The sequence below is a fragment of the Rhinopithecus bieti genome, unplaced genomic scaffold, assembly GCF_001698545.2.
Source record: "Rhinopithecus bieti isolate Rb0 unplaced genomic scaffold, ASM169854v2 scaffold_33515, whole genome shotgun sequence".
Taxonomy (NCBI): domain Eukaryota; kingdom Metazoa; phylum Chordata; class Mammalia; order Primates; family Cercopithecidae; genus Rhinopithecus; species Rhinopithecus bieti.
Window position 1 is genome coordinate 10,423 of NW_016814192.1, and position 14,093 is coordinate 24,515.

The 14,093-nt window shown below is 35.9% G+C and overlaps 1 long non-coding RNA gene across 1 annotated transcript in view; it reads left to right on the forward strand.

Annotated features, from left to right (window-relative positions):
• The first annotated feature begins 4,545 nt into the window (after positions 1-4,545).
• The window catches only part of LOC108513980 (uncharacterized), a 31,516-nt gene continuing 21,968 nt past the window's right edge, over positions 4,546-14,093 (forward strand). The window contains exon 1 of the long non-coding RNA XR_001881068.1: positions 4,546-4,634. This is a non-coding gene — a long non-coding RNA (uncharacterized LOC108513980). The remainder of the gene's footprint in view (positions 4,635-14,093) is intronic.

Consider the following 14,093-nt stretch of genomic DNA (forward strand, 5'->3'; position numbering starts at 1 on the left):
AAAAAAAAAAAAAAAAAAAAAAAAATCCTAATTCTCTAATTATCAGAACTGTGAATATGTTACATTACACGGCCGACAGGACTTTGCAGATGTGATGAAGTTAAGGACCTTAAAATGAGAAGATTACCCTGAATTATTCAGATGGGCCCAGTGTAATCACATAGGCCTTAAAAATGGAGAATCTTTCCTAGCTGCAGTCAGAGGGAGATGTGACAGCAGAAAAATGGTCAGAGAGATTCACCACTGCTGGCTTTGAAGATGGAAGAATGGGATCGTGAACCAAGGAATGTGGACATTTCCTAGAAGCTACATAAGGCAGAGAAATAGATTCTCCCCCTGAAGTTTCCAGAAAAGAATGCAGCCATACCAAAACTTTTATTTTAGCCCAGTGAGACCTATGTTGAACTTCTAACCTACAGAACAGTAAAATAATAAATTGGTGAAGTTTTAAGTCACTAGGTTTATGGTACTTTGTTACAGCAACAGTAGAAAACTAATACATATTGCCTCTTTGAATAAGAGGGTTATTGATTCCCTTCCTCTGGGACTTGACAGAAGCAGAGAGTCTTCATGGTATGTAAATTAAACTTGAAATTAAAGTTGCTGCTGCTTTTAGCTCCTGGTTTTGTGGGTTATTATATAACAGCAGTTTTATGATAAAGTTTTATGATAAAGCTATGCAATAATAAGCTATTATAATTTTTCATTTTGACTTACATTAGTATATTACATAGCTAGTTTTAAATGTATTGCATCATAATTTGTCCTTCATTTAGCATTCTGCCAAATGTTATAAGAAACAACGCATTTAAGATCTTGCTGGCAGAGTTGAAAGATTTATAAGATGCCATTATTTGGATATTTGATACACACAAGTTGGCTTCTTATTGTTTGGAAGTTAGGAGATAGCTTTTCACCAAACAGTAGGAAGTTATTGTTTCTAATTTTTAGAATACAAACAGACTGATTATTTCCCACCAAACTCTGTCAACAGTGCCAAAGTATTCTTTAAAATCTCAAGATAAAATGAGTTGTTAAAAGGATGACACGTTGCTACAATGAGCTTTTTCAAAGCAGGGTCAGCATTTTCACATTTCTCATCAATATTCATCATAAAAGAGACCACAAAATGGGTTTAGATTTATCTGGTCTCTTTCATATAGCAACGTTTATATGCCTAAATGCAGTTAAAAATTAGGGCACTGACCTTTGCAGGCAGTCTTGGGAAACATTCCACCTCCACAAATAGTGAATGCCAAAAACCGTGATCAAATGGAGCAGTCATTGCTTTCTGTTTGGATTAATGTGGCAGTATGCTGGCTGATAGGATACATATGGAAAAAAGGAAACTATACCAATGGGCAGGACCAATTTCTTAGTTGATAAAGTTTATTGATTAAAAAGACATAATAAAGGGAAGTAATAAAGCTTTCGGAAAAAAGCAATACATGCTTTGGAAGGCTCAGGCCACCATAAGAGTAAGCAAAGCAAGTCTTCAGAACAGAGGTTGAATCCTCCAGAACTATGTGATCAGTGAAATTAAACCTGCCACAGACACCACATTTGTATTCTTTCAGCAGTTCAGGTGCGGACTGTTGCTAGTTCCTCCCAGCATTGCAGATATGATGGCCATAATTCAACTTCTATGAACTGGATTCATACAAACATTATTAAAACTGTTCCTGTACAATGAGCTAAAGAAAGGCAATCAAAATTAACTGGGTAGCAGACATTTTGACTGCTGAGATAAAATAATAGTCAAAACAACTTCACTTCCAGCAATCAGAGATGTAGTGGCTTATTTTGGGCAACAGAGTCATTCTGCCTATTGTACAGAGACCCCAGTAGTAAAGGAGGGGCTACCAGGGGAACTGATTGTGTATATATAGTCTCTTCAAATGATGGAACATGAGAGCTATTTGCCCAGTGTGGAAAGAACCATGTATTATATTTGTTGTCACAACTAGTGCTATTCACTGGCCTGGTGGATGAATCATTGAGCCTTATTGAACTCTTTTTTTTCAAACAAATAGTTTTCTTTTTTCTTTTGAATTGACCATTTGTACAACTGAGTTGGCCAACGCTGTTAAAGCATCACTCCTAAGAGTGCCACCATTAACCCAAATTTTTTAAGTTTGTTTTATTTTCTTAATCTTATAAGTAGTGCGTAACCATTGTAGAAAAATAGGAAAACACAAATAAGAAAAAAGAAAAAAAACCCTGATGTCCCATTACCCTTTATTACCACTGTTAATGTTTAGAAGATATCCTTGCAGATATTTGTCCACACAAATATATATATAAACACATTTCAGCAAAAATAGCATCCCACCACACACAATGTTTTATAACTTGCTTGTTTCATTAAACATTTGTGTACTTCTACCTCAGCCATTTAGGACTCCACTTTTAGTGACCACATATCATTCTACTGTATGGATTTACTATAATTTCTTTAATCAATACCCTGTTATTAGACTGTTAGGTATGGTTTGTAATTTTTGTTATCACAAATAATACTATTATGGACATATTAGCACATGTATATTGCATAGTTGTCCAGTTATATCCTTCTAAGTCCTAGAAGGCTAATTACTTGGTTAAAAGTTATACAGTGTTCTAGAAATTTTGATGCCTATCTGTAGTTTCATCTCTAAATAAGAAGAAAAACAGATTAAAATATGAAAGATAAAAATCATTCAAAAGTCTTACATTAATAGGTTTCACAAACTTCTGAAAAACCAAGTGAAAACACAAGTAGAAATATTTTAGTTTGGGTCTGTCTGTTAAACCATTTATACACACACACACAAAGTTATGCGTTTAAGTGAGTCATTATGTTTACAGATCAGCAAACAACATGCTTTTCTAAATAACAGGCAAGAATATCAAAATATTGTCTTCTATTTTATTAATAATGCTTAGGAATAGAAAACTATTAACAGCTATATTGAAATATAATTGATATACTACAAAATTCACCCTTTTAAAGTGTACAATTAAGTGATTTTTATGTGTTCAGAGTTGTGCAACCATCATGATTATCTAATTTCAGAACATTTTGTTATGTACAAAAGAAACTCTGTACATGTTAACAGTTACTCCCCAGCTACTGGCAAATGCTAATCTGCTCTCTGTTTCTATGCATTTGCCTATTCTTGACATTTCGCATAAATGGAATTATATAATAGTTGGCCTTTTGTGACTTGTTTCTTTCACTGAGCATAATGTTTTCATAATGCTTTCTTCTATGTTGTAGCACGTTTCCATACTTTATTCCATTTTATTGCCAAATAATATTTCATGATATAGATATATACCACATTTTGTTTATCCATTCATCAGTTCGTTCTTTGGATGTCAATTGAAATCTTATCACCATCATGTTTAAAATCTTTCAGTAGCACCTGAAATTGGTAAGAAGGTTTATGAAAAGCCATCTTAATCTTGCCCTAACCTACTTTTTGGCCTGATCCTCTGCTGCACTCCCAGCCCCATCCAGCCCCATCCACTACCACCCTTCCATCAGCACTCCAGCCATAGCAGAACCACTTGCAATTTCCCAGATATAACAGGCACACTCACTTATGTGCTGTCCCTTCTCTCTGCAATATCCTTCTTCCCCTTACCTGTGTGGATGACTTTTGCATGTTCTTTGTCATTCAGCTATCAGGTATCTTCTCCTCTTGGAAGACCTAACACACAAATATAAGCTAGGTGCAACATGTTTTTACAATCTGTTATACGTCTATTATAACACTTGTAACACTTGTCACAATGTTTATAATTATTGGTTTTATTGACTTCTCCTCCACTAGACTGTGAGCTCATTAAAGTCAGAAACTATATTCTGTCTATGTCTATATCATGAACCATCCAGGCCTAGCATGTGGTAGACATTCAATATATGTTTTATTTCTATACATCGTCAACAAAATTAATTTGACTTTCTTATAAACTGCATTAATCAATTTAGGGATTTTATAACAATATAGTCATAAACTTTATTTAAAATGCATGTTCCAGTTTGCTTATATTTAATTTGTTCATATGCATTTTATATTAAAATTCTCAGTAACATATGAAACAATATGCATTAAAATAAACCCGAATGTATATATAATTCTGGTAAAACTTTTAAAGTATACAATGAACTATCAAATAGAAGATACTTTTCAAATACCTTCAACTGCCTTTAATGGAAACATATTTAAGAAGAATAACTTAAGACAAATTCAGAATTTATACAAAAAATGGTTCAGCATCACATTTCAAATGATTTAAGAAAAAAGTCATTAAGAATATGCCATGAGATCAATTTATAAATCATAATTGCACTTTCAAAACAAGATAAGCTTCTTTTGCAAGCAAAATGTTGCTTTTCTTAAACTTGGCTTGGAGAGTGCTGCCTTGCTTAAAATACTATAATAATCTTTGAAGCCTACACGCATAAACTGTTTCTGAATCTGTTTCACTGTTTTCTATGTACATGAAGATTTGTTTAAGTAGGCCTGGTTCTTGGTAATAGAATCCTAACCTCTGTTACTTCTGACTTATAGGGTATCTTTGTTACTAGGGTTCAGCCTGATGGGCCAGCATCAAACCTACTGCAGCCTGGTGATAAGATCCTTCAGGTAAGGCAGATAAAAGAAATGCATGCAAATGCCAATACTGAAACAGATATGTAACCATGTTACCACGTTAAATGATTTGAATTACATGACTGAAAATAAGTCCTTCTCACATTGCTTATTTGCCTTTATTGTTTTGGGGCTGAAAGTCAAGTCAAAACAATTCAGTCTGACAAATCCTATATCCCTAGCACCTTACACAGTACTTGGCACATGACAGATGTTTTGCATATTTTTGTTGAACTGAATGGAATTACTTGATAATATAAGAAATATATATATATAATATATGTATATATGTGAATCTATGCATAGTTATCAAGTAAGAGTAAATGCCCAAACACAGTATGTGTGTGACTTTCATGAGGGAGAAGGAACTGGTCCATATTTAACTTCTCAGCCACAGGCTTATTACTGTTTGAATGCTATGAAATACATAATACATCATTCTACTCCCCCTGCTTAGATAAACAAAAGTTTAGCTGTATATAAGGTGACTTTTTAAAATGCATTGTGTGATGGAAAATGACTTTCACTCACTTAAAGCTCTGCATATCAGAAAAGGTTCACCCCAATAAACAGTTAAGCAAATACTTTACATAACCTCATTTATTTGGCTTTTTTTGTCCTTGTCTCTGAATTCATTGTCTTTAATTTTTTTGCTTTGTTTCTTATCAGTGATTTGCAGCTCATTAATTCACTTCCTATATAAGAGGTACATAATCATTTTCTACATTCCAAGGAAAAGCTCTTAAGCATTATCGACGTATTTAAGATTCAGTATTTTGACTCAGAACCCCAGAAATTTCCCATTATATAAATAGGTGGAACTACTTGATACTGCTGATATTTGACCATGTGCAACAATTATGAAATGTCTCAACATAATATACTGAAGATTTAGATTCACTGAGAAGACAGGACATGTGAAAAAGAAACCTTAGATCAGTTATACAAACACAGTTGACACGTGAAAAAGGAACCTCACATCAACATATTGGAAGCAAACCCCACCCCCGATATTTAATGTGGGTTCTTTTCTATTTCCCTAAGCATCGCGACTGGTTTGAGAAATAAAGGAAAAGAGTACAAGACACAGAAACTTTAAAGCTGGGTGTCTGGGGGAGACATCACATGTCAGCAGGTTCTGTGATGCTCTCTGAGCCGTAAAACCAGCAAGTTTTTATTAGCGATTTTCAAAAGGGGAGGGAGTGAACGCATAGGGTGTGGGTCACAGAGATCACAAGACGGGGTGAAATTAAAATTGCTAATGAAGTTTCGGGCATGCATTGTCCTTGATAACATCTTATCAGGAGACAGGGTTTGAGAGCAGACAACCTGTCTGACCAAAATTTATTAGGCGGGAATTTCCTCGTCCTAATAAGCCTAGGAGTGCTACAGGAGACCAGGGCTTATTTCATCCCTTTGGCTTCGACCATAAAAGATAAAAGATTCTGCCCCCATGGGGGCCGTTCATAGGCCTACCCTCAGGGGCACATTCTCTTTCTCAGGGATGTTCCTTGCTGAGAAAAAGAATTCAGCGATATTTCTCCTATTTGCCTTTGAAAGAAGAGAAATATGGCTCTGTTCCATCTGGCTCACCAGCAGTCAGACTCCAAGTCTTATCTCCCTTGTTCCCTGAAGATTGCTTTATCCTGTTCTTTTTTCAAGGTGCCCAGATTTCATATTGTTCAAACACACATGCTCTACAAACAATTTGTGCAGTTAACGCAATCATCACAGGGTCCTGAGGCGACATACATCCTCCTCAGCTTACCAAAATGACGGGATTAAGAGATTAAAGTAAAGACAGGCATAGGAAATCACAAGGATATTGATTTGGGAAGTGATAAGTGTCCACGAACCCTTCACAGTTTATGTTCAGAGATTGCAGTAAAGACAGGCATAAGAAATTATAAAAGTATTAATTTGGGGAACTAATAAATGTCCATGAAATCTTCACAATTTATGTTCTTCTGGCATGACTTCAGCCGGTCCCTCCATTCAGGGTCCCTGACTTCCCGCAACAGATATGTAAAAAAGAAACCTTAGATCAACCATACAAACACAGTTAAAGAATGCAAGGATCCCCTCAAGTCAGCTCCAAGGAGATCTTCTACTCCAATGTACTACGTTCTCTCAGAAAGTCCTAGAAAAGTAGAAATCCTAAGATTGCTTTAACATTTCATTCTCAGAAATTTTTGTTGTTGTTGTTTGTTGTTGTTTTTTGTTTTGTTTTGTTATTGTTGTTTGTTTTTTGAGATGGCATTTCACTCTTATTGCCCAGGCTGGAGTGCAATGGCACGATCTTGGCTCACCACAACCTCCGCTTCCCGGTTTCAAGCGATTCTCCTGCCTCAGCCTCCCGAGTAGCTGGGATTACAGGAATGCACCACCACACCCAGCTAATTTTTGTATTTTTAGTAGAGACAGGGTTTCTCCATGTTGGTTAGGCTGGTCTCGAACTCCCAACCTCAGGTGATCTGCCCACCTTGGCCTCCCAAAGTGCTGGGATTATAGGCATGAACCACTGCACCTGGCCTCTCGGAAATGTTTTAAACTAACAAGATCACGATCAGCTACTCAAGTTTTCAAAAATGATAGTTCTCTGAAAAGAGTTTAAGCTACTTCAACCTGTGCCAATGTCACAATAGAAATACCACCCAGCAGGCCTGAGTCCATTCTATGCAGGCAGAAGATGCAAGCAGCAGTTGGTCTTTTGAGCTAGAGCTGAGAAACAATAACAACCACACATATAATAATCTAAAATTTTCCTTTACCACTTTATTATGGAAGTTCTATATTTTTCTTTGATCTTAGATATTTTACATCATGTCTATGGGCCTCAAATTCATTATGTGTAAAATGAACTGCTGTTTATATGTCTGAAGTCCCTCCTAGCTCACAAATTCAACTCTTTGAAAATTGTATGAATTGCAGTGAAAAACAGCTGAGAATAAACTTAAACTAACAATGTAACTCTCTTAACATTTGGTAAATGCTGCTCATTAGCAAAGGAAATGGCTAATTTTTTTCTCCACTGATTTTCAAAGAAATTTTTTTAAATCTTAGAGTCTGGAAAAAAATATAGCCAATTAATCTCGGATCTCTTACCTACTAGAATGTGAGGCTGGGTAGAGAAGTATGCTATAGCTTGAGCCAGTGTTACAGAGTTCCTTCCTCCATGACAGAAGCAAAATAAAGATTTTTCCTTTCTGCTAGAATTCAGAAATGTATATGTAAGTATTATAACAAAATTATACACAGTATATCTTGCAGATGGAAACATAGGTTAGTGTCGGGCCAGACATGATGGCTCATGACTGTAACCCCACCACTTTGAGAGGCAGAGGCAGTAGGATGGCTTGAAGCCAGAAGTTTAAGACCAGGCTTGGCAGCACAGAGAGACTTCGTCTCTACAGAAAATTAAAAATTAAACAGGTGCAGTGGCAAGCACCTGTAATACCAGCTACTCGGGAGGCTGATGTGGGAGAAGTACTTGAGCCCAGGAGTTGGAGGCTGCAGTGAGCTGTGATTATGCCACTGTACTCCAGGCTTAGTGACAGAGTGAGAATCTGTCTCAAAAAAATAAAAAATAAAAATAAAAACATTAGTGTCTACTTGCAAGGTATTAGAATGCTCTTTTCTGGCTGTGAAATTCTAGAATTATATGTGGGGACATGAGGGTTATGAGGGTTCAGTATTTCTAATCCCGGAGAGGTAAAAATACAGCAAAATGCAAGGAAATGGATTCCTCATGCAAGAAGTAGCAAGAAATTTTTAGCCAAGAATACTGCAGAAAAGCTGCACCCAAGATGTCTCTTCTCTCCACAAATGACTATCAAGGATGTGACATTTTATTTTTGCCATAGAACTCACTTGTACCTAGACCAATAAAATCAAAGCCCATTTTCAATAAAGAAAAAAGTACATGGGCTTTAATCAAATTATGTATTTACAGTTTCATTCATACTAGTTAAAAAGTACACATGGCCAATTGTACTTTCTGAAAGAAAGAAACGAGAATGACTAATTCTAAAATGAAATTGTTTGCAACATCAGATGCTAAGAAGGCAAGCTATATATTTATCTATTTATAAAACTATTGTCTCTTAGCTTAAAGAATGCTGGGGAAAAATTGTTTCATAACATTGGGTTATCTGTCACTTAAAAGGTCAGAATCATGTGTTTTCAATGGAGCGAATTTATTTACAAAGCTTAATGGCAATGTTCAACCTAGAGAATCGAAGTAAAAGAAAGGAAAAAAGAAAAGAATGGCCCTCCCTAAGTGTCAGTACTTTTGGGGTTTAATCTAACCCAATAGCAAATAGCAAAAGATATATGAGAGAGCACAAGAGATACACCTTTCCTAATCCCTCTTCCCAAACCCAGAATTTATTAGATCTCTTTCTTTCTCTATAACTCTTTATACCGTCCACTCTTTTCTTATTCTGCTGTGATATTATGAGGATGTTATTTGAATTACATGAAGATGTGTGCAATAAGGGATGATGTTAATTAAAACATATTCGCATCATTTTTCTGTTGTACTATTCATTTTCCCAGAATAGACACATTGTAATTACCCTAAGACAGTGTGGCGTATGGAAAGAGCAACTGACCCTTCATAGACTCACCTTCTGCTAAGTTCAATTATATAATAGTAAGAGAAAAAACTGAAAGCATATGGAATATAAAAATATGTCAGAATGAGCCTTTTGAATTTGCCAATATTTGAAATGACCGTTTTGTCAATTTATCATCATAGTTTCTTTTTTCTAATGTTCTTTTCAACTAAAAAATTCACTCTAATTCATTATACATTTTATAATTCAAAATATATATGAATACAGAAAATCTAGTAATTATAGTTACTCTGTTGAAAAGATGAATAGACTGGAAAATATATATATACTGTACCTGATAGTTAACAACATGATTCACAGTTGTAACCTAAAACTCACTTGCAAGTGTGTCCTGTTCTATCAGGGAAGCCAAACCCTCTCCTCTTCATTTACCCACCCCCATCTCCATACATAAGCCTAATTTTGGCAAGAGAAGTGAAATAATTTATAGAGAATTAGTTAACGACATCCAGATTTTGCCAATAACCAAAACAGATTTTTCTAATATGAGGTATATAAATAAGGTACTTAATTGAAGATAATTTTATAGTCTCTTTTACCTTGTCATCATTTTAAGGGTTTTGAAATTTGCAATCCAAACTCTTTGTCTACAGCTCTATTTCAAGATGCTAAAAGAGAATAATCAATGAGATAATAATTCAAACAAGCTAGATATTTTTCCTTTTTTCTCATCTTTGAAAGAACCTTGGCCCTACAATTCATATAGACAGTTCAAGAAACTACTGTCAACAATGTCTATCAACAAATACTTGGACTATTAGCAAAGTCATTATTGCGCTTTTTTTACTTTTTTAAAGTTAGTTTATGGTAAGTTGTTTGGCTCAGGGCATCTTATCTTGGCCAAAATCATGGGGTTTGATGCTCGTTAGACCTATTATCATTGCTCTGTTCTGTCTGTTCCACTGACAACTCCACTCCACATCCTGATTAGTGTCTTACAAGGAAATATCATTAGAAGCCCCTTAATAGGTAGAAGGGAATTCATGTGTCCTAAGGGAACTAATAGCTGGGGAGACAAAGTGAATGTATGCACTCATTAGGAAACTAATAAAGTACTTGATTTTGTGATGTATCTAATAAATATTGTAGCTGTGTTCACGGAATGGAGTAATTAATATAAAAGTGTGTATCCTGGGATGCAGAGAGGATGGCCACTCACAGACAAAAATACAAGATGTAAGACCCTCCTCTTCTTAGCTCCTCCAGTGAATCAGTGAGGGAGTAGGAGAGGAGACCTTTGTGGCTGGGTGCACTGGGGATCATGGAGATCTCTGGTTGTGGGGGGAGTCGAAAGAAGGGAGTTTATTCCTGGTGGAGCAGAAGTTCCTCCAGGCTTAACAGAGAGAAAAGAAGGAGGAGGAGGAATACCTGTGGGCTAGACTGACATGAGTTTTCAGGAGCAGGGGTAAGAGTTTTATGCTAGAAAGGGTGAGTATGGAGTATAAAGGAGAGAATATTGGGGAAGAAGACCCCAGACTCGTGTTAGAGTCATGAAGGAAGGAAACCCTGGGATTTTAATAAGTTTTTCATGGACTGGGAGAATTTCAAGCATGGCGATGAGTTGGAGTGAGGCTCAGGATGGCGGTAGGGAGAGACAGCAAGCAAGATATGGTATTCAAAGCTCAGAATGGGAGAGGTAAGTTCAGACTCCCCAAAGAGAAGTCTAAATGAAATGTCTGTGTATGGGTGGATCTGTTGTACACAGATATATATACAAACACAGAATCAATGCTTCCTTGTCTGAATGGAAATTCGATGGCTCTGTTAATGACCAGTAGGTGTGATCAGCTTGCTGAGAGAATTTTCTTACTTAGGTAAAGCTCACTTATTCAACAGCCAGAGCTATAAGAAACAAAAACGTAAGCTAGAAAACAAAGTGCTTCTGAGGAGCCATAATTAATGTCACAAAGTCCATGCACTACATTTCGTTCCTTTTACTCATAAGAGAGGATTTATATCATACCTGGGAGTCTTTTATCTAGTTGTCCAGACCACCAAAGTGAAAGTCTTTGGCTCCAGGCTCATTGCCAGAAGCAAGAAGTCATAGCCAACAGCTTCACTCTGCAGTAAGAGAGAAACTTCTTTTAAAAGCCAGAAATAGAAGAGAACAACTTCTTTTAAAAGCCAGAAACAAGATTTTAGAAGTATAGCAGATTGTACTTCTAAAATCTTGTTTCTGGCTTTTAAAAGAACGTTTTGTACTTTCAGTATGGAACAGTTTTTCTCAATGACATTTTTTGACCTATCTTTGAAAAAAAAAGAGTTCATGGTGAACTAAGTTTCGTAATCACTTCATACTCTATCCCTTGTTTCAGGACTTTACACTGTACTAAATAGGCTAAGAACTCTAAGAAATCTTACAGATATATGTTTCAACATGTTTAACTCTACAGTCCTCTTTACCAAAGTGTCAATTAACCACTTCCACACAACACACTTGGGGAAATGTTTGTTATAGAAACAAACTAACGGGGCCATGGCTGTGTCCAAGAGAGTGTTGATGTTCACAATTATTACCATAAATCATGAAGAAAGGGTTAATGTTCAGTTTCTGAGTTTTAAAATTTCTCAAAAAAAAAAAAACCTCCAAAAATAAAACCCCTAAAGAATGAGAAATTGTTTATGGTTAAAATGAAGTGTTGAACCCTTGAAGAAATAAAGTATTTGAAAATTGTACTAAAGCATTTCCCAACAAGGCCAAGTAAGTTCCACATTTCTATAGTTTATCTTATTTGTGGTTGAAAATCAAAAGCACCAGAGACATTGGGGGTGGGGGACTATGGAGGAATAATCACATAACTTTTAATGTTTAGGTAAATAATTGCTTATAATGATATAATACATTGAAGAGTAAGATTTCGTTTAATACAATTAGATTAGAAAGGAACCAGAAATAGGTTTGAAAACTGTGTTGGTTAGGCACAGTGGCTCACACCTGTAATCCCAATGCTTTGGGAGGCAGAGGCAGGAGGATTGCTTGAGGCCAGGAGTTCAAGACCAGCCTTGACAACATAGCAGATCCCATCTCTACAAAAAAAATTAAAAATTAGCCAGGCGTGATGGCACGCACATGTAGTTCCAGCTACTAAAGAGGCTGAGGTAGGAGGATCCTTCCAGCCCAGGAGGTTGAGGCTGCAGTGAGCTATGATAGAGTCACTGCACTCCAGCCTAGGTTACAGAATGAGAACCCATCGTTAAACTGTCTTTTAAAGTATGCTTTTATATGCCAGATTTTGACTGCATATTATTATACATTTAGTTTTTTTCATAATATACAACATTCTTGCACAGAAAACCAATAAAATATTGAGGAAATACTTTTGAAAATCAAAACATATTTTGAGTATTTAGTAAAACATGAAAACCAATAAAACAAATTAGGTTTTTTAAGTTGACTCTATCCTTCGTAGTTTAGCTAGTAGAAAAGTAACATCCATTAAGTGTCTCTATTGTGTCATTTAAATCATACAACAACCCTGCAAGACATCTATTGTTGACAGATGTTCGATAACTTATTTGAGTTCTTCCATTGTCAACAAAATAACAAACAGAGAGACTCTTTAAAAGAAAGTGATGTTTATTTGGGAATAGAGCATTGAAATGGGAATACATATGCCATAGTAAACTATGCATGTATTCAGGACGTTGAAGAAAGACAGCGGTTTTTAAAGGAAAAAATAAGGATTATGTAACTACTTTTAAATAATTATCCTTGGCTACAAAGATCAATAGCAAGGATGATGCCAGTCCAAGATTGGACAACCAATTGCTGGGCAATGTCCCTGCAGAAGTATTTGTTGTGTAAGGTTGCAATGGCTTTTGTGTAAGGTTGTGTTTTTGCAGTCTTTTGTGATAGTTTTTGTTATCAGGTATATAAGTATGAGAACCCTCTCTTCATGGCCTTCCCCACTCTATTTGCCAGGTTTTTTGTTTTGTTTTGTTTTGTTTAACACTAGTCACTCCATTTGATTCTGACAACTTTCACACCATTACACAATACTGATTCTATGGAGCAAATTTTGCTGATGGTATCATATTTATTACATTTTCTAATTTATTTATTTATTTGGAAAATGTGCATCAAATGCCCACTGTGTACAAAGTATTGTGCCAAGAAATGTAAACAATGTTAAATGAATGTAACCAAGTTCCTGCCTTCCACAACCTAGTCCTGGAAATAGACATACCCAAATTATACAGAGCAGGAAACAAAGCAGGAAGAGAGACAAAAAGAGCTGAGTATCAAACATTTGATAAAATGAACGCCAGCCTGTCATTTAAGAGCAAGCTCTTCATCAAAGTGGAAAGCAGCCTGGCTACAAAGAGCCCCCCGAAAATTTGGGGTTGATTTTGCAGTTATTCTTTTTGTGAAAAGTAAAAGGATTGTGACTTGTTGGGAAATTGGCTTGCAAATCAAGGTAGAAAATTCATTTGTTGGAGATGATCATTTGATATGTTTGATAAAAGAAAACAAGCATTTAAAATCAGAGCAGATAAATAAATTTATTCAGATTTACTATTTATTATCAGTTCCACACCTGAGTTTCTATTCAAATAATTCAGTCTTCAGTTGAGTATATTCTACGTTGCCATATCTTTTATGAGCCTTAATTCATGAGAAATTCAAGCTGCAGTACATGTGTGTACTTAACACAGAAGAGAAATTCTTGCCGGGTGCGGTGGCTCACGTCTGTAATCCCAGCACTTTGAGAGGCCAAAGTGGGCGGATCATGAGGTCAGGAGGTTGAGACCATCCTGGCTAACACGGTGAAACCCCCTCTCTACTAAAAATACAAAAAATTAGCCTGTCGTGGTG